Source organism: Bufo gargarizans, chromosome 1 (genome assembly GCF_014858855.1).
Source record: "Bufo gargarizans isolate SCDJY-AF-19 chromosome 1, ASM1485885v1, whole genome shotgun sequence".
Lineage (NCBI taxonomy): Eukaryota > Metazoa > Chordata > Amphibia > Anura > Bufonidae > Bufo > Bufo gargarizans.
Window position 1 is genome coordinate 687,228,543 of NC_058080.1, and position 26,552 is coordinate 687,255,094.

At 42.1% G+C, this 26,552-nt stretch overlaps 1 protein-coding gene across 2 annotated transcripts in view; it reads left to right on the forward strand.

Annotated features, from left to right (window-relative positions):
- GHR (growth hormone receptor) overlaps positions 1-26,552 on the forward strand; it is a 399,721-nt gene that overhangs the window by 132,407 nt on the left and 240,762 nt on the right. For both annotated transcript variants that reach the window (XM_044276187.1, XM_044276188.1), the window contains exon 3: positions 2,075-2,147. The gene's annotated coding sequence lies outside the window, so the exon portion shown is untranslated. The remainder of the gene's footprint in view (positions 1-2,074; positions 2,148-26,552) is intronic.

Sequence of the window (26,552 nt, forward strand, 5' to 3'; positions counted from 1 at the left end):
AGTCATGGGTGCCGGATCCATTTTCTCGGACACAAAAGAAAATGGATCTGGTACCCATGTCTTACAATGATTTTAGGGCCGGATCTTTCTTTGTCATTTTAGTAATAATACAACCGGATCCATTGATAACAGATGAAGTTGGTTGTATTATCGTAACTGTAGCGTTTTTGCCAATCCCTGACAGATCCAGCAAAAACGCTGATGTGAAAGTAGCCTAATGTGTGTTTTATTATATTTACTGCTCACAATACAATTACCTAAAGTGTAATTGAAGGACTTGTCCAGAACATTACTCTTGTCCATGAGTTGTGTCTGCAATTGCAACACAGGTGACGCACATATACAGTAATTTTAGGGCTCATTCAGACTGCTAATGAATGAGTCCGCATACGTTCCGCAATTTCGCGGAACGGGTGTGGACCCATTCATTTCCATGGAGCCGCAAAAGATGCAGACAGCACACTGTGTGATGTCCGCATCCGTGGTTCCGTTCCGCGGCTCTGTAGAAAAAATAGAGCATGTCCTATTCTTGTCCACATTCACAGACAAGAGTAGGCATTTTCCATTATGGTTGCGGTCATGTGCGGTACTCAAATTGCGGGACGCACGCGGACCGTATTCCGCAATTTACGGAACCACAAAACACTACGGTCATCTTAATGCGCCCTAATAGATATGAAATATAAATTTTCGCTGGACAGTCCTGAAGTTTTCCAGTCTTCTTCTCCCAGGTGATGTATTTGAAAGAGCCTTGATAATTATTGTACACATAAAGCCCCTGCAGGATATAAAAGGTATTTCATGCCACTTTTTTCAAGCAGCTGCATACCTATGGAGCTTATGATACTTTTGGAAATTTTAGAAGACATCTGTGACAGGCACTCTAGTAGGTGCCTGAGGCACTGGCCAAGAAGGTATCGCTAGCAAACTCTCTGGGGGACATCTGAGGCACTAGCCACAGAGGTATCTTTAGGAAGCACTCTGGGGAAGTATCTGAGACACTGGCACCTGGCCCTGTTCTGGGTCCTGCATGATGGTAGTTGGGGTGTCATTGGTGATGTGGTTTTTGGTGTGGATGCAAGACAGTAGTTGGTGCCGTGGCCAGCAAATGGTGTTGAAGTCAGAAACCAGGCCTGATGTAACAGAATATACCTCTCTATACTGAAGTGCAGAATGAGGGTTATAGTACTGCCAACAGTCTTAGAACAGCATTCCAACAATATACAGTACAAATCTCCTCAGATGGATTTTTATGAGTGTAGACCAGATTTAGGTTCAACACACTCCTACTCGCACTCGCTGCAAAATCTTAGGCTGGCAGTAATTCTCTGGGAAATGTCTGTATTCCAGTGTGTCTATTCCAGTGTGGATAGTGTCTTAGAAGTATTTCACTCACAGCAGTAAAGCCTATAAGCTTGTAGGCAGCAATGTACCTTACTGACTCCGCTTACCCGGCCGTTACAGAACCTGGAACTTCTTTTCTCTCTCTTTTACTGAAGTACTGCAATGTATAGATAGCTCTGTATTGCTAGATCACGCAAAGATGGTTAGTCTCTGCAACTTGAGGCCTTGTGCTATGTGGAGTGAGCATAAAAAAAATAATCTTACTTCCTCTCCAAACCAGAAACTAAAAAGCTAACCAGTCCACCTCCCAGCCTCCCTTAGGGGCTGCCTCAGAGTTGACTAACCTGTAGGAACCATACAAAAACCATGCTGGGTATACGTAGCATTAAATGACATACAGGAAAATCTGTCTGGAACTATCTGTAGTAATGCCTGAGACATTGTATGGGGGCACTTATGGCTAATACCTTGGGGACAGTGTTTGTGGCAGTAAATCTGGGGAACATGACAAAGGGCACCCTCAAACCGTTGCACATTTTTGTCACTCTTGCTAGAGGACCCACTCATGACCCTTTGCAATGGGCCCAGCAAGGTGCTAAATGGCCCTGATCACTTTATCGAAACATATCTCTAATATTATGTATTTTCCTCCATTTTGTACAGGTCTTCCATCATATGATGATACTTTCCTTGTGTTATTGTTCATTATTTTGTTTTCTGTCTGTTGTAGATTCTGAACGTGTTCCTCAGAAATCTTCTCTCCATGTCCCCTGGAAACAAGAGTAGAGTCCAGACAACTGGAGGTAGGATGCATGACTTACTGTATGCAGAGAGATGTCATTACGTGGTTCTCCTTCATTTAATAAAGTTTATGAAATGTTCTGTATGAGCTCTTACTAGTGGTCCATCTCTTAAGTATATATCCAGAATGAAGTATGCATACATTGAACACTGTGTAAGCCATATGTTGCCCTGGAAAAGGTTGATTAATCATGGTGCATCTGCATCACCCTCCTCTTCTTCTACCCAGTCTTTCGTAAACTTTTTTTTTACGAAGGAAAGATTTTTTGAGGAGGTTTTTCCACATTTAAAAAGTGTGTTTTTATCTTTCCATCTACAACGGCCAACCGCACATCCAAATTAGCTTTTTAGTCACAATAAAAATAAAGAGTGACAACTAATGACAAGATGACAAGTGGAAGCTCCTGGACCCAAAAATAAATCTGTGAGAGCCCTCTTAAAGAGGATGTGCAAGAATGAGGATCCCCCACTTGTCCAGACCTGTAAAAGGAAGCTTACTTACCTTCTTCCTGGCATGGTCTCCCCGCTCCTTCTCCTCCTGGCCTGCGATTCTCTGCTGGGTTCCCTCGCTGAAAACATCTGGTTTGACACTACTTTCAACCAATCATTGGCGGCGGTGGTAACTGGAACCCCTTGCTTCATGTGACCATTTGTCATGACGTAAGGGGAGCTAGTCACTGCCGTGTTCAGTGATTGGCTGCAGGCGGCGTCAAACCAGATTTTTTTTTTAGTGAGGATGCCCAGGGGAGCATAGCAGTTCAGGAGGAGAAAGAGCAGGGAGCCAGCGCCGGGAAGCAGGTAAGTAATCTTCCCTCTACAGGTCCAGCCAAGTGGGTGGGTTTGCCAAAAAAATAAAACCCTTTTGCCCAACCCCTTTAAGCACCAAAGTCCAGGGCAACTGCTACCACTGCACCCCCATACCTCTGTGGCAGATAATCAAAAAATACTCCCATAATAATGAAAAAATGGCAGAATCTTTGTAAGTCAAACAAAAAGGGAAATATTATTAAATAGGTGATCCCATGATTCATGTAAAAAATGAAAATCATACATCATATTGTACATGACATCCCTTTCTAACAAAGTTAGAACCAGCCGTGTACCTCACATAGATCCAGAGATCTTCCCCATTAATTGCTCTAGTTGCGCTCCTAGATTTATTTCGAGCTGGCAGCTCAGGGGGCATTTTTATTGTGTGTCCACCTCAGTGAGCTGGACAGAGAAATTAGAAAAAGAACAAACAGCAGGTGGCGTTATACAAATATATTTCACTAAATAACTCAGTGGATATACTAAATATTTAATAACATGCAATTACAAAAGTATTCAGATCCAGGTGCTGGTTTGAAAACTGTTGAATATTTTTTAGTGGGTCAATCCCTTTAATGAACATTGAGTATCACTCTGGGTATATCTGATTTACTAATGAGTACTTATTACGAGTATTTTTGAAACAGTATTCCCATGCTAAACTTTTACGACACATCCATGAGATATACCATAAACCCTTGATAGGCGGAAGTCCCACCGCTGCCACCCAACTAAAGAGTAAATTATAGGCCCTCTGAACCTTATTTTGCCAGGTAAGGTCACATCCAGGGGCATACTGAATGGACAGGTGATCACAGCCTTCTCTTGTCTATGGGAACCTGAAATACTAGAGCTGAGCAAGTGGAATGCAGATTTGGGGGAGCATTCATTTATAATAGGTCAATCTCATGGATGTGCCACAAATATCTGAAGTCGGAAAACCCCTTTACGTTTTTTGGAAATTTTAAATTCATGTTTCTTAAGAAAATATGCTGTGTACATGTGTTGAAATGTATTATTGTATTACACTAGTACTAAAATGATACAGAATGGATTATACAAGTAGTTTAGCCTCTGTTCATATTTTCCTTGCTCGGTGACCCTGTTGCAGATTCTGCAAAATTTGCCCGAAAAATATAGCATAGCATGTATTGGTCTGTCATGCACGGCTGGTGTCCATCATATGACCGATCCACCACTGCTGTTATTTTCTGTTCCTGTTACGGAACTGAAAAACATGAATGCGAACGCAGATTTAGGCCTAGCCTTACCATTTCCTTCTTATGTTCTTAGGTAATGCTGCGTCATATGTTTTGCTGCCTAAATGGCATAGACAGTGCATGCATGACGGAGACTGACATATGTGACTGGGGCTTGTCTTCTATATGATTTACTGATCCTTATTCCAAATGACAACACTGCGCGGATATATGACAAGCACATCTGTTTGTATGACACAATAGCTTTCAAGTTACATAAGAAAAATTTACAATGTGGTTAAGAGGGAGGATTATCAGCAGATGAAGCAGATAACATTATCTTACTGAGTCTCCAGCCTCTAGCAAAATGAATGCATTAAAGGTAGTGGACAGGAAAGCTTCTCGCTCCGTTTCATCATAAATACTTTCCTGCGGTACACCCACAATCCTCACTCATTAGTGCTCGAAGATGGAGATGCAGCATTAAGGTCTAATGGCTCTGACTCTGTAGCTGTAATTTAGTACAAAATTATCCTTACCGCATAAGATTTAGTCATTATAGTCGGACTTTATACAGCTAGTAACTTATTTTGCAGTTATTTTTAATGGTGTCGATCCTTAACAGTGCATGCAGGTCTTCAGGGGCGGACTGGGAACCTAAATTGATCCTAGAAAATTTTGACAGTAGGCAGGGGCCAACACAAGTAGAGGAGGCCAGGAATATCATATTGCGGCACAAAATTCTGCCCCAGCAGAGCCAAACACCTCAGTGCAGCTCTATATACTGCCCCAGCAGAACCAAATATCACAAGGTAGCACAAAATACTTCCAAGAATCTGCCACGTTCTGTTCTCCTGCTCCAGTTGCTTCAGGATGGTAATACAGTTGGAGTCAGAAGTCAGCCGCCAGCCAAGTACATACATAAGTTCTTGACACTCCCAGCATTAATTCATTGTATGAGCGTCAGGATATTATTTCTCTGGTTGGCGGCCGTGAGGAGGGCTCATGCAACCCCATGGGTGTCAACCCTTCGGGAAGATTTCCTATAGGTTCTATGGCTAGTCTGCCCCTGCTGGTCTTACAGGCTTCTCCACAACTTATTTTTCAAACTACTTACTACTTCACAATTCATCTGAATTTTTTAGTTTTTATTTAATTAATTTGATAAGACAGTCGGTACAAACACTAACAAAGACCCTCCGTCATGCAACGTTTCTAGAAGACAAAACCCTTCATGTACGTGATGTGGGTACTCTGAGGTACCTATCAACCACTGTTCATAAACATAAGTCACCAAATTTATGTCTTTCTGATATTGTGACCTACATCTGTGACATTTTTACATGGCTTCATAGGTGTAACTATAGCTATAGCAGCCATACCACTTGCAATGGAGCCCAGAGGTGGAAGGGAAAGGGGGGGGGGGGGGATCAGCTGCAAGAACGTTATGCCTTTTTGTGGAGAATAACAATATCCCAAATGCTATATGGAGCTATGATACATACCGTAAATTATTGCTTCTTATGCTGATGTTTTATTTACACTAGTAAGTGGGGCCCCATCTCATTTTACTATGGGACCCTTTCAGTCATGCCCTTACATGGCATTAATGAATTGCGATGGCAGGGGGCTGAGGAATGTATGCTAATTTTTCGCCTCGGAACAGGAAAGAGGAGACTGCCCTGTTTCTCAAAGGGTGTCACCTTCATGCTCTCTGCTGTGATTGGGCAGCTCACAGACAGGGAGAAGTAGACACCCATTGAGTCTCCTCCTCCCTGTACTGATGTGAAAATTAGCATACAGGGCGGGAGAATTTAACAGGGGCCACAGCGGGCAAACAGAGCGGCGCCCAGAAAAAATTGTAAGTGCTATTAGATCCCCGCTGTATGCCCTACATACCCTGATTAGTTTATAAAGTCTGGACCAATGATAGGTCCTCTTTAAGTAAAAAAGGGCACAAAAAGGTTAACTAACTCTTTCTATATATTTTAATGGCTTTTGTCAAAAGATGGCACGAGATAACACTGTGACATGTGTTATCAGAGTTATCAGAGTCAATTTTAGCTCGGCTACTTCTGTATATTGCTTCCATTGTTTACCCTTTAAGCAGGGGCTGGCACAGACAGCAGAGGACCTCCCTGCAAGAACAGCACATGGGCCCTTTTTCATACTGAGTGGCTTAAAAGTCAAATGTACGTGTGACTTTCTTGTGCTAGTTCAGCATTACAAAAGCCTATTCACATTCTCTGTGTGTCAAGAAGGATCAGAAATTAGAGAATAGCATCAGAAGTGGAGCAGATTCAAGATCGGTGAGGTATTACTTCATTTTTAGGCCATTTTTTAATGCCAATTCCGAACCGTTTTTTAATTATTATGGGACTGGAAGACTATATATTTTTTTTAACTTAAAATATTAAAATTAAAATATTAATGAAATATGGAAGGAGTCAAGAGTCCTCACAAGGGAACCTACAAGAACATGCAACTTGCAGACATTGTCCTAAATGAATATAATGTGATAGCCATAGAGCTCATGCCCACTGCCTCTCTTGTCATGCAGCGTGCCCCGTGTAATTGCAGGAAAGCTTACCTGTCTTGATGGTCGACTAGATCTGGAAAACCCTAGTATTTTTGTATAAAAGCTCTGTGATTGCCCGCCGATCACGCTGTCTCCTTTATACCCAAGTCAGATTCCCCCCCCCCCCGCCTTGATGATTATATTTACCGCGTGATATTCTTGATAAACTACTGGCTGATATTTAGCATTTTATTTCTTTGCAAATAAATTGCGCTAAGTTTTGAATGAACTTTACATGACCGACTGGTAATTTTATCCAAACCAAACACAAAATTACAGAAAACATTTGCAAACGGTAAAGGTAAAAATTAGTATGGTCAAGCAAACAATCAAGAACACAAACATTAAACAAAAAAAAAAAAGATAACGGATTTTGTAGAAATTTGTCATAAATTGAGCCGTAACCTTTGTACAGACTGAAACCTAGACTTGTCTGGGTGGCTTAGTTTATAACTATAACATTTTCCACAATTGAATGTGCAGCATTAAAATATATTCACTCTTGGGTTCAGTTATATACCTCTGTGATTATGTGATGCGTTAGCCGTGCTATTAGGTCCACTTGAAAGGGTTGTCCTTGGGAGAAATTGCCTTGAGAAAAATGCCCCAAGCACTGCTTAGGCTACTTTCACACTTGCGTTTTGTGCGTATCCGTCATGGATCTGTTCAGATAATAGAACCGTCTGCATCCGTTCAGAACGGCTACGTTTGTATTATCTTTAATATAGCCAAGTCGGATCCGTCTTGAACACCATTGAAAGTCAATGGAGGACAGATCCGTTTTCTTTTGTGCCAGATTGTGTCAGTGAAAACGACATTGTGCGCCAGGACGGATCCGTTTAGCTCAGTTTCATCAGATGGACACCAAAACGCTGCGAGCAGCGTTTTGGTGTCCATCCCCAAAGCGGAATAGAGACTGAACTGATGCAAACTGATGCATTCTGAGCGGATCCTTTTTCGATTCAGAATGCATTATAATGCAAACTGATCCGTTTTGGACCGCTTGTGAGAGCCTTGAACGGATCTCACAAATGGAAAGCCAAAACGGGAGTGTGAAAGTAGCCTAAAAATCAGGGACCTAAACAAGTTTGTGTACCCCAGAGGGGCAGCATACTGTACAGCAGACAAGAATTGTTGTGGATACATCAAGACATGTTTGTTTGCTGGTCATCTAAGTCTACTTTCACACTCACGTTTTGGCTTTCAATTTGTGAGATCCGTTCAGGGCTCTCACCAGCGGTCCAAAGCGGATCTGTTTGCATTCTTATGCATTCTGAATGGAAAAGGATCCGCTCAGTTTGCATCAGTTAGTCTCCATCTCGCTTTAGAGACGGACACCAAAACGCTGCTTGCAGCGTTTTGCTGTCCGTCTGATGAAACTGAGCCAATCCGTCCTGGCACACAATGTAAGTCAATGGGGACGGATCTGTTTTCACTGACACAATCTGGCACAATAGAAAATGGATCCGTCCTCCATTGACTTTCAATGGTGTTGAAGACGGATCCGACTTGGCTATGTTAAAGATAATACAAACAGATCTTTCTGAACGGATGCAGACGATTGTATCATCTGACCTGATCCGTCTATGACTGTTCCGCACAAAACGCAAGTGTGAAAGTAGCCTTAGTTACCATTTTTTTATGTCTATCAGTCCTGTGATTTCCATAACTCCAGGACTTTTCCTTCTTGGTGTTTCAATGCTGAGGGTGTAGATAGGCTTTGATTATCAATAATTCATTTTATTTCTTGCATACATATGTTATTCTTTATTGAATGTTAGATTTTGTCCTTGTTCCCCCCCCCTAAAATGTAAGGCTAGTTTCACGCAAGTGCTAGAGATCAGGGAACAGCCTGCCAGATCTCTCTGCATTTCGGCATTGCATATTTGCCGGGTTGCAGCCGGATCTGTGCTGGTCCCCATTATAGTTAATTGGGCAAGACGGAGACTTTCAAGCTTCTGGCAATGGATGGAGAGCTAGGGCTAATGTGAAACTACCCTAAGTTCAACTTTCAGCACTTAAAGGTATCATCTTCATAAAAAGTTGAGTAACATTGTTAGTACATTGTATTACTTATCTTATAGAATGTGTCGGCAGATAAGAACCATTTGGCCCATCTAGTCTGCCCAATATATCTGAATCCTATGGATAGTCCCTGGCCCTATCTTATATGAAGGATAGCCTTATGCCTATCCCATGCATGCTTAAACTCCTTCACTGTATTTGCAGCTACCACTTCTGCAGGAAGGCTGTTCCATGCATCCACTACTCTCTCAGTAAAGTAATACTTCCTGATATTACTTTTAAACCTTTGCCCCTCTAATTTAAATCTATGTCCTCTTGTAGCAGTTTTTCTTCTTTTAAATATTCTCTCCTCTTTTACCTTGTTGATTCCCTTTATTTTCACGTATACTATTAGGAAATTCTATGATAATAATATACACGTCTGTTTTTCAGCACTGTTATCTGCTAGACAGAGTGGAGAGTAACCATAAAGAACATCTCTCAATTCTGTGAACTACACAGAAGCCTTGTACTTACCTGCCTCGCTGTGGCGCCACCGCCGACATCATCACTTGCAGACAGTGGGCCTAATCAGCCTATCAGGGATGTCGGACCAATCAGTCTTGGGGCTTCTTGTCGGAGGGTTATTTAAACACACAAATGCTGGCTACAGTTGCCTGTGATTGGTCTTCTTAGCCTACATTATCATGCATTATGATTGTTTGGATCCCTGGCCTTGCCCCTGACTGCTGATTATTCCTCTGGTATTATCTCCTGGCACTGACCCTGTCTGGTATTTGACTCTGTGTTTGTCTCTTGTTTTGGTTTTGACATATCTTCCCAGTATGGACTTTGGCCTGATTTTGACTTAGCTTTTGAATTCTGATCTGGTTGTGCTTTTGCCTGTCTGGTTCTGACCTCTTTCTGTCTTACTACTCTTTTACCCCACTAGGTCTTTGCAATTGTTCAAGTTAGGGACTGTCACCAAGTTGGGGGCTGCCATTTGGGGCAGATTGTCCAAGCGGGTAGGGACAGTGGTGCGTGTGGAGTACACTGCTGAATTTTTCCCTTTCCTAAATGGCACATTTGTTTCAGTACTACTTCATTTCTCCTGGAGGTGCTGCAGGAACATTGAACACTCGTGGCCGAGTTCTGCCATAGATTAATGCTTATCTCTAGGATCTCAGAAGCAAATTTTTTACCCAGACACCCTTGAGTCTATAGAATCCAGCTCACTGGGCACAATACATTATGTATGACTATTTGTGCTTGTATAATTATTTACGTGTGTCAGCTCAGATACGATTACCCACCCGATGCTCTCCTTTGCCTGCGCTGGATCGCGCAGGGCAAGGGCTCTTTTATTTACAATAACACACTGCCGGGCGGAGGCTTCCGCCCGGTAGTGTGTTCTGTGACGTCACCGGCTCTGATGGGCGGGCTTTAGCGCTGCCCTAGCCGTCTTACAGGCTAGGGAAACCCTAAAGCCCGCCCATCAGTGCTGGTGACGTCACCGGGCTCACTGCTGGGCGGAATCATTTTCTGAATCCTCTGTCTCAGAACCTGCTTGTTTGGTTTGAGATATTTATTTTTTGGCTTTTCATCCTGTAAAATGCCACAGGACGAGTCTCCAGGACTATTGTGTATAAAGAAGCTATAGAGGCATTGTTAAGGCAGTTTAATGGATTATGTCTGTGTGGAAAGAGACGGTACTTCAAGGGGTTATGCCATCATTGATGTAAGAAATTAAAAACAGACACCATATAGTATAGGACAGTCTCTTTCTATCAAAGCTGGAACCAGCCCTGTACCTCATATGGATCCAGAGATCTCCACATTCATTGCAGTTGTTTTACTAGATTTATCTCAAACTGGCAGCTCAGAGAGTGTCCTTTCTGCTGTAGCTATTTCCTTGTAACTGCCACAACTTCTAACAGAAGATATGGCTGGTGACAGTTGAAGATTTAAACTGAGCAAGTGCGACCAGCTCTGTGAGCCGGACAAAAAAAATAGGGAAAAGAACAAACAGCAGGTGGCGCTGTACAGATGCATTTTATTGAATAACTCAGTGGCTATACAAAATTTTAAATTACATGCAATTCCAAAAGTATTAAAATCCAGGTGCTGGTTTAAAAAATGTAGAATATTTTTTTTTTATTGTGGCAGAACCACCTTAAGGAGTTTAAAATCCCTTCCTTGTTACTAATCTCGTTGCAATCCCATGGCGATCCTCTCACCTTAATATATGTGAGACAGCTGTGTGTGTGATCACATAGCCATCGCCAGTAAAGGCATCTGCAGAACTGGTCACATGATCACCTCAAGTAATAGGATCCAAGCAAGCGGCAAGAAGCAGCCCTGTCCGAATAAACACGCGAGCTCATAAAATGGATTGGTTACTGGTTTTTCACTGCAGACTGTAGCATGACTGCTGGATTATTGTATCAGCGAGGAATTTTCAATAGTAAAACATAGTAGGTTTGAATTTGGCTAATCTCTTCTAAACTTCTTATGCGCTGGATTGGTACGTATAAAATATTACTTGAATGGACTGGTACAACATGATGTATGTAAATGGTAGAGGGCACAGAGGGGTGTCACAGTGAATTACTGGAGTATGACCTGCGAAGTGTAGATACTGTCAGTCAATTACTTAGACATTCATGGGCTTAGGGCGGCGATAGAGCGTGTAAAGGCTTGGTGCAGACATGTTCACATTTGGTATTAGCACCTAGCAAACAATAGGAATAAGAAGTTTACAAGAGGACCTGTCACTACTCCGGACATGTCATGCATTCCCCATGAAACAACAATTCTAGAGCATCTTTACAAATTACATTGTGCTGTTCCTCTGTTATTCCTGCTGAATATATTTAGGAAAAAATTGACAACTGGTTTTTACCATTCCACCTTGTCGAAGGGTTGTGGTGTTCCCACGCCGTCTGATACTGTCAGCACTTGGACACTGGATTAGACACTGTCAGACTGTGCAGGGACCCCCCCCCCCCCCCCCCAGCTAGCAACACCCATTTATCAATGTATTTCTAGGAGGAATAACAGAAGAAAGGTGCAGCTCAGAGTTGTAAGAATAGTTATATCATGGAGTATAGAAGTATGTAATAAAACACACTGCAGGAGAGATGACAGGTCTTCTTTAAGCGCCATGCACTTGGCAACCTTATGGTGGCGGACAGATTTTCTGTGCCTCCGTATGGCACCATATTACTGAGATGTTCTCCCCTAGAGTTATACTTATGACATTGGATGGGAAATGTCTTTTGTGGGATCCATTTTGAATCCCTGCCTAATGGAAGAGAGAGAAAATTCAACTCTTTCTATTAGAGCATCTCAGCTCTGTACAGAAAAAGGGACTTCATATTTTTCATAAAGACCAATTGAAAAAAAATAATGTTTTACCTCATAATGAGTACATTGCAGTAATAAAACAAATTGCCCCCAAAGGTGTACATAGCCTTTAATATTCGTGGAGAATATAAGAAGGAATTTCGCAAGAAAGAAGGGAGTGGAGTTCAACATGACTGCAATGCGGGGGTGCTGCAGAAATGTCTGCATCTGTCCCATTCTAGTAGTAGACTAGTAGAAAACTACATTCTTGTTGCAGAAACAACGTCATTCACATTTATGGAACTAATGGTTGTCTGCATAGGCATTGAAGGAATATGGTCGGAGATTTTTTTATCAAGCACCTTTGCGAGGTTGCATAATTTTCAATTTAAGATACATAAAAGCAATAGAATTGAATTGCCTACAGAACTGTTCAAAACCTATCATTTCTCCACATAGTATTGGCGAAAATCAGATAACCTTAATCTGTACCCAGGCATGTAAACAGTCAGCCTGTTTTTCATTGCGTTGCTGCTGTAAGACCACATTTTGAAATTTAAAGAAAAAGAAACCTTGGTGCAATAAGGTCTGCAATCCATCTGTGTGTTACCAGCTTTGGGTGTGTCACTGTGCTGATTGGATAGTGTAGGGACACCCCAATTGGTAACACCCAGTAGGACCTTTACTGCAAACTGCTAGCAATTCATTTTTAAAATTCTAGTAGGAATAATAGAGGAATGGCACTTTATAGAGAGATAAGAATAGATGCTCCACAATTGTTATTAAATGGGGAATGCAAGTAGTTATTAAAACATACCTGTCAGGAGAGGTGAGAGGCCCTCTTTAACTCAGAATTCCCAAATGGGATATATGATTTTACAGTAAATTAGTTTTGGAAACAACCCTGACTCCTACAACTATCCAGTCATGCCATTTTGCAGTTTATTGACAGCTTATAGATAAATCGTGTTCTCTCACTTATAACCTGTTCCTCAGATGGGGTTTCTTTAATTCCCGGCCTGTGTCATGGCATTGGTATACAGGTGAAACTCGAAAAATGTGAATATCGTGCAAAGTTCATTTATTTCAGTAATGCAACTAAAAAGGTGAAACTAACATATGTGATAGACTCGTTACATGCAAAGCGAGATATTTCAAGCCTTTATTTGGTATAATTTGGATGATTATGGCTTACAGCTTATAAAAAAAAACACAAAGTCACAATTTTGAGGTACCCTTTGCTCAGGGGGTTGGGATTAATTAGCTGACTAGAGTGTGACACTTTGAGCCTAGAATATTGAACCTTTTCACAAAATTCTAATTTTAAGTTGCATTACTGAAATAAATGAACTTTTGCACGATATTGTAATTTTTCGAGTTTCACCTGTATATATCAGTATGTAACAGCACTGCTCAGCTTTAATTAGAGCCGTAGATCCTCAGCTGCGGTATGTGACTGGTGACACTAGGAACGGCCTGTATAAATGTGTAAAGATCATTAAACCTGCTGATATTCAGTGTTGCGGAACTGCAAAAAACTGTTATTATGTTAGAAATAGATGTTCTCGCAATGGAACAATTTCACGAAAAAAGGCAACACTAAAAATAAGAAAAACGCATCAGTAGTGAAGTAAATGTGAATATTAGCATTGATTGAATTGCAAGTTCCATAAGGAATAAAGCAGAGTAGGCAGTATTCATTGGATAAGTATGAGTAATGTATATCCAGCCATCATATCCATAGCTGGTATCAGAGGCACATATCTGTTATCACAGAACTATTGTAAGGCTACTTTCACACTTGCGGCAGTGGATTCCAGCAGGCAGTTCCGTCGCCGGAAACTGCCTGCCGGATCCGTCAAACCGTATGTAAACTGATGGCATTTGTCAGACTGATCAGGATCCTGATCCGTATGACAAATGCAATAAAATCCGGAAAAACGGATCCGGCATTTTTTTATTATTTTTTTTTTTGCGGTCTGAGTATGCGCATACTGCAATGCCGGATCCGTTTTGCCGGAACACTCACAGCCGGATCCGGCACTAATGCATTTCAATGGGAAAAAATGCTGGATCCGTCATTCCGGCAAGTGTTCCGGAATTTTGGACAGAGATAAAACCGTAGCATGCTGCGGTATTATCTCTGTCCTGAAAAGGCAAAAAGACTGAACTGAGGACATCCTGATGCATCCTGAACAGATTGCTCTCCATTCAGAATGCATTAGGATAAAACTGATCAGTTCTTTTCCAGTATTGAGCCCCTAGGACGGAACTCAATTCCAGAAAAGAATAACGCTAGTGTGAAAGTACCCTAAGCTGTTCACATTTTGAGCTTTTCTCGCATTGCATTACTGATGAATCATGTTCATACCACATTTTTTATTTCAGGTGTATGATTTTGTAGCTATAGAAAAAAAAATAATGCACATTTATTTTGTTTTAATCATCCAGTTGTTTCAGAGGTTTTTTAAAATCCCTTCTTAAATGGGTTAGGCCATGACTGATGTAAAAAATTAAAAATCAGACATCACATAGAACATGACAGTCTCTTTCTGAAGCTAAGTTCATATATGCTTTGTGAACGCCAGCAGACTGATCTGGCAGAGGAACAAACTGCTGGAGTTCACTATACCCACCATAGCCAAATAGGGCCGCTCACCGCCGGATCCCCATTGACTACATGCATGACTTTTTGTCCAGCAAGCAGCTGGATCCCAGTTGAATCTCATTGTAGTCAGTAGGGATACAGCATTGAACGACCCTGTCCAGCTATGCCGTATATGATGAGCTCTAGCAGTCTGTTCTTCTGCCGTATCAGGCTTCCGCTGTTCACAATGCATATGTGAACTTACAAAGCTAGAACCAGCCCTGTATCTCACATGGATCCAGAGATCTCCCCATTCATTGCTCCAATTGCTCTGCTACATTTATTTCAAACTGTCAGCTCAGAGGGTGTGTTTTTTCTTAGGGTTGTGTCTTTCCTGCTGCAGCTCTCTGCCTATCACAGCTCAGGTGGAAGTGTCCTTTCTCGTGGGGCGTGTCCTTTCTGCTGCATCTCTCTGCCTATAACAACTCAGGGGGCATGTCCATTCTCAGAGGATGTGTCCTTTCTGTTGCAGCTCCCTCCCTGTAACTGTAACAGCTTGTAACAGTAGATATGGCTGGTGGCAGTAGAAGGATGGAACTAAGCATGTGCGACCACCTCAGTAGGTGGTCTTGCACATTACTATTATAATGTAAAGATAATATCATAAACCTGGGGCATTTTTGAAACAGCAAGTAAATTACAAAAGTAATTTGTTCTTTATGCTGAATTACATTAAAATAATATTTAATAGTGGAATTTCTCCTTTAAGTCTATTTTTATTAACTTTTTCAGTCATATTTTATTGCTCCAGTATATCTTAAAATAAAAAAATCAACTTTACAAATAGTTGTACGTAAAAATATCCTACCATTTTGTTGGAGATACAGCCCACAAATGTGTTGCGTGCTCTCGTTCACTTTCAAGGGCTGATTTTGGAGATAGGTGAGGGTCTCAGAGGTGGGACCCATACTTTTCTGTCCTCACAATATGCTATCAAAGTCCCAGATGACTCAACCCCTTTAAAGGAACACCAAATATTATTTCCTTAATCTTCTGCAACTTGATTTTAGTTTGTCTTCTCTTGAAATAAAAACGGTGAAATTCATGAAAAATTCCTCTATATTCAGGTCACAACTACTCCGCTACTTTTTCCATACTGAATGTAAGACAACTGGCTGCAGCAGGAGCCTCCCCCGCTGCTCTCTTTGCAATAGGAGATATAGAACTTTAAGCCTACCCAACTCATCTACTCCCCAATTATTTAGCTATTATCCACAAATGGACCAATTATTAGGAAATTAACCCCGTGTTTTCTGTTTGTACACATGTGTTTCAGGGGCATGCAGAAAATCCTGCAGATTGACCAACATTGTGGACATGATTATCTTCTGTTCATTTTTATCACGCATTTCTAGATTGTTCCTAAGGCCTCATATTTCTCCACTGAAAAAGTCTTACTGCACGGGTTCCCTAATTATATAAGAACTGGATCAGGACTCTTCAGAGGATCTGGTTCAGACTTTCAGATTTCTCTGCTTTGTCCGTTTTCCAGTATAGGTAAATCGTCCTTTATGGTAGAAACATCTGTAAGAACATTGTTCCTTCAAGGCTATGGCTGCCCGGTGACATTTGGTTGTGGACCCTCAGCGTTGATAATCATTGATCAGATTATCCAATGCAAACATTTCAGATGGTTGGGCCACCAGTTCTCTGGTCATATCTAATGTATAATTAAAAAAAAAAATACAAAAAATCATGTTCTTCACAACACTTTCCGAATTGCTGAGTCACTGGGAAGGAGACTTTACTCGCTAATGTTTTGTGTGCTCAGACAGTAGTAGTTCTTGGCAGGGTGACAGGATGCATTGTAGAAAAGTATTGCTGAGGGCTAAGAATTAACTCCGATAGAGGAAAGGAAATGTCAAACAGCCATATGATATGGTAACTGAGATAAACATTCGGTAGTTGGTGCCCAGCTTTTCATGGTGGCATTAACACAATAATAGATCGGGAAGAACGATTAAGCCAATATCATATTCTGTTGTGGTTGTTATGTATTCGCTGTGTTCATACTCTTTGATTTCATGGCTGAGTGTGATCTTGTCCTAGGCTCTAGTTAAGCACTTGATCGGCTCCGTCTTAGGATTTTGAATTGAGCATTCGATCCAATATTATCTTTTAGTTCCACTGCAGTCTTACCACAGGCATTGCGCAACATGTATATGCAGTATACACATATATACCTTATTTTTCGCCGTATAAGACACACTTTCCTCCCCCCCCCCCCAAAGTGGGGGAAAATGTCAGTGCGTCTTATGGAGCAAATAATAATGAGCGCTTCCATTTGAGAAGCACCCATTGGTACAGTAGGACAGAGGAGCAGTGAATACCCCCTTTTGCTGGTTGTACTCACCACTCCCTGGTCTTCATCTCGTGGAGGGACTGATCTGATGTCTAATTAACATTGGAGGTCTGATCTGAGGTCTCTTTGGGGTCTAATACAGGGGATCTGAGTTTAGGATTGATTAACATTTGGGTCTGATGAAATTTTTTTATTTTCTTATTTTCCTCCTCTAAATCCTAGGTGCCTCTTATGGGCAGGTGTGTCTTGAGACCATGACTTACAGTATTAGAAGCAAAGGTGAGTCATTCCTCAGGACCCACCTACCGGTCACGATTTGAGAATATCCATCAGAATAAATACCTTGTGGTAAGTCCTGATGCACTGACACTAATTATATAAGCTGCTCAATACTAAGGAAATCCTGAAAACATGACCGGCAGGTGGGCCCTGAGGACTGGAGTTGAGAAACCCTGCTGTATGGGAATATGAGCATTGTACAGGGGTATTCCTCTACTTGATTAGTCTATGTGGGGAGCCAAAATCAAAGAGTCCCTTACTCTCTGCCCAATCCAGGCATTGTTGTATTACATACGAATAAAGGCACGTTTTCTGTTTAGCAGTGTTCCATAAGGCTACTTGCACACGTTGCATATTATGCATGGATTTTCTGTGCACAGCGTAATACAGTACCAGTTAAAAGAATGAGATTAAACAAATCTCAAGTTCACTTAGCTTAATTCTCCATGCGGAAATTGACCTGCCTTGCGGATTTAGAAATCCACAGCATGTCAATTCTTTGTGCAATGTTTTTGTGCGGATTTCACCCTTTGCCATGTAATGTGAGATCTGCAGCAAATTCGCATCAAACCCGCAACAAATACTGCAAGTAACGTGTTTTTGGTGCGGATTTGATCCAAATGAAAATCAGTGCGTAATTTCTGTTTTCAAGCCCACACCCATGGGCAGGTATCCTTAGAACAGAGTGCGAAGGCAAGCCTGAGCAGCAGAACTACAGTACATGGTAGCTATTTGTAGCATGCACCACAGCTGTGTTGGATGGATGAATGTACGGAGCAAGCCAAGGATTATGTTAGTAAGAGGGGTTTTTTATTAGATTGGAAAATGGCAGTTGAAGAAGAACAATTAGTCCTTGCTACCATCAAATTTTAAGTTTCCAACTTTATCCGTCTCTCCCACTGTTGCTTTTCTGTGTGAAAGGTTTAGATTTATGTTTTGCTGAGTACGCTTTAATGCATTATAAATTATACGGTGCAAACCCAAGATGTGTCCGATGTGTCCAAGAATAGCAGTTGTTCTGTACAGTAATAACATGAAAACATTCAATGGCACATATTGTATGGGATACATCAGGGGACCCACACATATTGTTTGTTCTGAATATGTGCAGTGACCCAGTAGATCAGTGCAAAGGGTTAATTTAATGCTAAAGAATTAACCTTATGCTACGGAGTTGAATATCGTGATTTGTTAAAATACTATTTTTCTAGGCACTATGTATATGGGTATGTATTGGAAACAAATAGTTAACACTGGCGGTCCTGGGCAGGTTGCCGGGAGACAGGCTGAATCTGTGAGCCCTCTTAAGCCCCCCACGGTTTGTCCGAAACCTGGGACCCTTGCCCATCAGCTGTTTGAGAAGGCATTCAGCTTTTCCTAGGCCTTGTGTCGTCATATTCATTGGTCACATGGCCTCGGTGCAGCTCATCCCTATAGAAGTGAATGGGGCTGAGCACTTCTATAGGGATGGCACTGTGCTTGGTGAGGACGGAGAAGGCCGTGCCGCTCACACAAGTGCTGGTGCCTTCTCAAACAGCTAATTGACAGGGGTCCCAGGCGTCGGACCTCCATTGATCAGAAACTGATGGCCTATCCATAGGTTAGGTCAGCAGTATTAAAGTCTTGAAAACCCCTTTTAACAGAGAGGCTACCCTTAAGAGAAAAAGAATGGACATTTTTCTGATGGTTGAGAACCACTTCAAAGGCCGAGCCTGGAAAACAGTAAGTTACAGCATGTTTATGGCAATTAGACTTTACTGCTTGTGGAAAGTGTATATTGCTTTGGTGCCCACCACACTCTGACACAAACTGGCCATTCGGGTCTAAAATCTGCACCCCGCAGCCTGGGAATTGCAGAAAGAATTAATGAGAACGGAATTGCATGTCTGACGTAATTTGGCGGAAAAAAAATACTCTTACACTAATACTCAGGGAGGACTACTACAACTATCATTGCTATTGGCTAAGCAAAGCTTTTGAGAAGCACATACTTATTGAATTCAGACCAGAATAGAAAGTGCTTTAATTGCCCTGAAAAGATGTGAATGACATTCTCTCTTTCATCTGTCTCCTTTCTCCACAAAAATTCTCCCAAATTTAATCACCTGAAACTCTGATTCTATAGAATTTGAAATTTTTCTAAAATTCCGGTAGAATCCTGATTCTATACAATCGATTCTTTCATCTCTAGTAGCTATGGCAGAAAGGGTCTAACAATATCCCCAAGACCTTACAGATTAAGAATTGAGATAATACACTTCAATACACAAGTATTACAGTTCAATATATGGGCAATTAGAGGATCACATGTTCACGTCCCCTACTTCTGGTGCCCACGGTGATTAGCCAGTGCCAGAGGAAAGAAAATCGCTTCCTCTTCAATGAAGACTCTGGGAAGCGGCCCTTTGCAGTGATGGATTTATCATGTATTTGGCAACAGAACTATCGAGGCCCAGATCTTCAGGACAGAACGGGGGGCTACAATTTTTTTTAATAAAAATTCTAAACTCAGTGGAGCAGCAGAAATTTGCATACCTGCTCTGTTTCCATTTAGTAACATGGTGACAGGTCCTCTACAGGTTGCCAACATGTTATACCACATTTCCACGTTGGGAAACGTATGGCGCACAAGAAGCTGCACCAGAGGCGATATGCAGGTCACTAGGCTGTTTTAAACGGAGGTTGACAAGTAACATAGTAACATAGTACAAGATGAGAAAACTCCATTTCAGGGAAAAATAAAAATCAAAAAGAAACAAATTTGAATGCAGTAAATAAAAACAATCTAAAATCAGCTAAATGAACTGCCAGAGTCCCAGAAAGAGGTTCGTAGTAGTAATAGGAGTTGTTTCCCTCACACTGCGCGAAAAGCTGTCTGTAATCCTCTTATGGAAATGTAATACTGTCATTTTAAATGGCCATTGATTGCCTCCGCATGAATTCCAGCTGTTGTTACAATGACTTTACTGTAGTGGTGAAGTGCGGGCAGGAGGCCCATAAATCATGTTAAATAACATCAGCGCAAAAATGTGCAAAGCCTTATGGGAGGTCGAAACCTATGACCTTAACAAGCTGCTTTAACCGAAGGTCGGGAGACGTGAGATGCTTCCTGTACCCTAACATTCTGGATATCGTGTGACAGGTAGCAGATTTACTACACTGCAGTATAGTATTTGAGAATTCAGGGTTCTTTTTTAAATTCATCTATTATGTGGTTGTTTTGATCTTGTGTGGTCCGGGCATTACAGCACGTTATGTCAGTATGTTTAGTTTATGTAGAAGTCTCGGAATATTTGCTACCAGCATACTAAGTAGTGTGGGAGTAGGGGTGTGGAGGGTTGTTTTTTATTTATTCAAATTTTTTTTTTTTAGAGGGTAGGTGGCACTTCATAATTTTTTATAGCATTGGACAGCAAAATGTTTTTTTTGTTTTTTTTTAAAGAATGTAATCTTGTTTTCAATTTTACATTTAGATAATAGTTGGACCTCATTTATCAAAAGTGTCTAAGGGTGCATTTTCACCAACAGATTATCTGACAGATTTTCTAACCACTCGTTGGTCAGGTGGCCATTTACACACACGGATCTTTTGGTCAGAAATTGGACAGATAATCTGTTGGTGTAAAAGCACCCTAAAGTAAAACTCTCTTTTTTTTCCCAGGGCAACCAATGAGATCTCAGCTTTCCTTTCTTAAACTGCTCTGGAAAAATGAAAGCTTATCTCTGATTGGCTGCTATGAACAACGGACAACTTAATCTTAAAGGTTTTATAATGAGGCCTAATGTTTTATAATTTTTTTAAAGAGCATCTGTCACCACAATCTTGGACTATTATCTGCTGTAATACATGAGTAATGCTGCAGATAGGGAGTCCAAATCCCTATTTTTTATTTTCTTACTGCCCCCGTTCCCCCCTATTGGAATACATTGTTTGGACTACTGTGCGGGTGCACAGGAGTCCTCTCCATTATGCTGGTGCAGCGCAGCAGTCTGGACTGTGTATTTCAGCGCAGACTTGATCGCTAACAGAAGGGGAATGGGGAGGCAGCAGTAAAAAAAAAAAGAAGATGGCATCCTGGACTCCTTATGTGTAGTCCTAGTCATATATTACTGAAATAGTCCAGAATAATGGTGACAGATTCCCTTAAATTGTTGTGGCTTTCAATTTTAGTTTTTTTAAAATGACTGGGAGGAGGCCATATGTCAGATGTACACTTTGTTCTAGTATTGTCTTGTGTAAGCAATGCAATGTGTGTGGGGGGGGATTGGGATGTAGTAAAGCACATGGTGCAACGCTAGACTTTCGGAGAACTCAGGGCCAGGAGTGATCACATTTACACCGCCTGGCCTGTCGATCAAAGCACAGAAGGCGCAGTAGTTGAAAAGCGCATAGGGCCTCTAGGTGTAACAGCAACACCCCCATTGCTCCTAGAGGCTTATTTGCATATATTAAAAAAACATTATTTTTCTCAGAAATGTGGGCTTATATGAACATGGGACCAACACAGATGCCTTCAGCTGCCAAGTGCACATGTAACAGGTCACTATCATAGGTCAAAATCTGCTGACAGATGATCTTACTGGTACATGCAAAATAGCATATACTCTATAGCCTTTGGCTTTCAGCGGTTGTGAAACTACAACTCTCAGCATGCTCCATTCTCTACTATGGCAGTTTTGAGGATAGCTAAGCAAGTGTGCATGTTGGGAATTGTAGTTTCACAACAGCTGGAGTACAGGAGGTTGCTGACCCCTTGTTCTATATATGATTCATTCATAGAGTATTAGGAAATGCTGTTGTCCATCCAGGACCTAGCTGGAGCCGTTTCTGGTAGGGTGAGTGGGCAGCCGTACTGTGGGTGGACGGAAAGCTTCTGACCATGCCACCAGAGCATTTTTTACATCAAAATCAAAAGTCATGGATATATTTTTATTAATACACTGCAAAGCTGAAACATGATCTATATAAGGCCTAGTTCACACAAACTTTTTTTTTGCCTTTTTTTGTGTTCCGTATACGGAACCATTCATTTCAATGGTTCCGCAAAAAAAAAAATGGAATGTGTTCCGTATGCATTCCGTTTCCGTATTTCCGTTTTTCCATTCCGTTGAAAGATAGAGCTTGTCCTATATTTGGCCGTAAATCACGGTCCGTGGCTCCATTCAAGTCATTGGGTCCGCAAAAAAAACGGACCACATACGGAAATGCATCCGTATGTCTTCTGTTTCCGTTCCGTTTTTTCTGAACCATCTATTGAAAATATTATGGTCAGCCCAATTTTTTCTATGTAATTACTGTATACTGTACATGGCATACGGAAAAACAGAACGGAGAAACGGAAAGGAAACGGAAACACAACGGAACTCAAAAACGGAACAACGGATCCGTGAAAAACGGACCGCAAAAAAGAATAAAAGCCATACAGTCGTGTGAACTAGGCCTAATAGAGGAAATATCTGCCTGTTGTAAAAATTCTATACATTCTATATAGTGTAAAAAAAAACACTGCTAATAAAAAATGTAATAAAATCCTGCTTTATATCATTTATATCATTTTCTGATGATACAGCATCAACATTTTAGCGTGAGAATAAAAAAAAAAAAATTCTATATCCCATTGGCTTGATTCCACAGGCTGGAAAATGAGCAAACTGAGCTCCATGGAACGAAATAGAACCACCAAGTAGCTAAATTAATAACATACAATCTGCAGCATAGAATAACTTAATGACACAGGAGGGCTCCGTGTAGGGCTAGAAAATTACATGCCCTCGGCCGCTGGAGAACGGGAAAAGGAGCAAACAAAATAAAACCTGCTTTCAGGGTCTGCGAGATGATATGAAGATTGATGTTGTACCACTCACTCATGGAGGGGGGGGGGGGGCGACACATAATTACATGTTTGAAAGCGCTGCGACTTCCCACCTGACCACATCTGGTTGTATTTAAAGAGCCACTAAATCTAAACTGTCCCTCCTTGTGTACATAGAAGCGTCAGTTTTGATTATGGTACAAGCCATGTAAATGACACTGAATGTCAGGACATCAAGAATGCAGATTTAAAAAAAATGATTTTTAAGTGAATTTTTTTTATACGCAAAGCCTTTCCATAGGGTGGCGAGACGATTCTCCTGTTTGAGAGAAGTAATACATGCTTTACAATCAGTGTATTGCATTGCCTATGATGCATTGGAGAAGGTATTTATGGTCTGATAAGCAGATTCTGTCGAAATAACACCAACAAGTCCAAAGTAACACGTTAGGCCTCAAGCACATGGCAGTGAGGTATGTATGCAGCCTCTATGGCAGCACACAGAGTTCATGCAGTTTCGGATTACGGACACCTGGGCACCCCGTGATACTTCCGTGAGAGTATTTCTTCAGGGTAAAAATACCTCTAGTCCAGGCAATTCCTCAAGTCCAATAAACCTACATGACATACATTTTGGTTGGTAAATTCATTTAAGCCCCTGGAATGCCTCAAACCCACCCAGGACCTCCCACTTATGGCCGGGCCTTACATAAGCCTTGCCCATTTTTTGGCCCACGACAATCTCTGAAATATAGGTACAATCGAAGGACAGTTTGCGACTATGATATAAGTACCCCTCCAATCATTCTGCTCCCTACAACACATTATGCATAAAGGGAAGTAGGCCCTCTGAAATATGGGCAAGAAAGTGCCCACATTAACACTTCCAGGTGGGTATGTTGGCCCTTTCAGCAGGTGCCCCAGAAATTGCCATACACATGTTGACATCAGGGGCAGGTCGGCAATTGACTGTACATGGTGAGATCCCAGAGCAGGCATGGCCAACCTGAGGCTCTCCAGCTGTTGTAAAACTACAACCCCCACCATGCCCTGCTGTAGGCAGTCTGAGCATGCTGGGAGTTGTAGTTTTGCAACAGCTGGAGAGCCTCAGGTTGGCCATCCCTGTCCCAGAGGGTCGGTCAGGTTATGATATTATATGGCTAACTGCCCCTAGGGCTACATTCAGATGATCATAAGTGTTTTGCAGTCCATAAATTGTGGATCTGCAAAACACGGATACCTTCCGTGTGCTTTCCGTATTTTGCAGAACGAACAGGGCCAGCTCTATATAGAGATGCCTATTCTTGCCCTATTGCGGGCAAGAATAGAACATGCTCAATCTTTTTTGTCGGGCTGCGGAATGGAAGTATGGTTGCGGACAGCACAGTGTGCTGTCCGCATCTTTCCATTACACCCCTTGACCGCACCTGTGAGAGATCCTCCCCCTTCCGGACAGGAAACAGGAACTTCCCAGATCTTTAAATTGGTCCCTTGCCTTCCATCGCTCAGTTCTTTCCTGTTTCCTGTCCAGGGACAGGAGGATTTCTTTCCAGGTCTATTTTTTGGCTGCAGGACCTCTAGGGTTAAAGGGGAACCTAGTGGAGGTACCTGTCAGCGTAAGTCTCCACTAGGAGCCGCTGAGAGGCCCGGCGTCTGTTTTTTCCCCTTCTTCGGTAGCCATGGGGGGATGCCTGTAGCTGCCTTGTGACCCTGCCTGCCGGCAAAGTTGCGGCATGAGGTGCGTCTTCTCCTCTCATTGAGGCTGGCCGAGCTGGGCCTGCGCGTCGCACCGGAAGTGATGCGTGCGTTCCAACGGCTGGAAGGGGGAGGAGCTTAACATGGCGGGCGGTGCGCGGCCCATTTGAAAAAGGGAACGCCGGCCAGCCAGCGTGGAGGGAGCAGCAGCAGGCAGATACTGACCGGACGCCAGGCGGCTCCTACAGCCCTCCATTGGCCCCCCTTGAAGCAGCATTATCATACAGGAAGAAGGGGAAGTACAACAGCGCACCGACAAACAGGAGCAGCTTTCGGAATCCAGCATGGTACTCCTGGGGGTAAGAGGGGTTAACCCCCACCATCTCCCTTTGGGGAGTTATTATTATGGTCAGGTAGGACTGATTAGGCTGTTTTATTAAATGCAGGTTAAAGAAGCCCCAAGAAAAGCTTTCCACAAAACGAGAGCTAAGGAGTGTGGAATTTGCAAGCGAAAGTTGGATCCGTCTTACCCCAAAACATGTTGTCAACCATGTCTGGATAAGAGAAAGTACCCCTTTGACAATCAAGAAGTATCAGCTTGGCAGGAGGTACCGAGGGTAGACGCTTCCGTAGCTAAGATAAATAAGAAGTCAGCTCTCCCGTTTTAGGATTTAGGGTCCCTTAAAGATCCCATGGACAAAAGGGCTGATGCATACTTAAGGAAGAATTGGGAAGCTTCCACTTCTGCCTTTAAACCAAATATAGCCACTACCTCGGTGGCAAGGTCATTAAAGCTCTGGTTGGAGGAATTAGAGTCTCATATAGAGAACAAGACTCCTAGGGATCAGCTGCTGGAGGCTATGCCAACTATGTCCAGTGCAGTGGACTTTATCTCTGATGCCTCCGCTGACGCATTGAGGCTTTCCGCTAGAGCGGCTGCACTGTCCAATTCAGCCAGAAGGTCGTTATGGTTGAAGGGGTGGAAGGGCGATGTAGCTTCAAAATCTAAGCTTTGTGCCCTCCCTTGCCAAGGAGATTTTTTGTTAGATGATATTTTAGATAAGGCATCTGATAAGAAAAAACGATTTCCAGCACCGTCCTTTCCTAAACAGGGGAAGCCATTTCGGAGTAATGAAAGAAGGAAAGGTTTTGGGGATCAAAAGAAAAGGAGGGAATGGAGATCCGATAAATCAAAAAGTGTGCTGTTTAAATCCAGACCTCAAACATCAAGTTCCACTCAACAATGACGCCAGACCCCAAGTAGGCGGTCGTCTTTCTTTATTTTTTCTGGCCTGGCGATATATATTACCGCAAGCGCCTGGGTAAAGGATATTATAAAGGAAGGCTATCGCCTAGACTTCAAGAGACTACCACCCAGGACATTCAAAATTACTTACGGAGGAAATAAACAACCTCCTGGAAAAGGCAGTCTTGTTCCTGTCCCAAAGAACGAACAAGGAGAGGGTTTTTATTCAACCCTATTTCTGGTCCCCAAGCCCAACGGTTGGGCTGATAATACATTTGAAGGGTCTCAACCAATATCTGTCCTACTAGAAATTCAGGATGGAATCCATCTCCTCCGCGGTCCTCCATGTGTTCCCCAACTGCGTGATGGACTCAATAGATGCATACTATCACGTGCCCATTCATCCATTGTCCCAAAGATACCTGAGGGTAGCAGTGAAGATGGGAGAACCAATTGTCCATTTGCAGTTCAGAGCACTTCCTTTTGGGA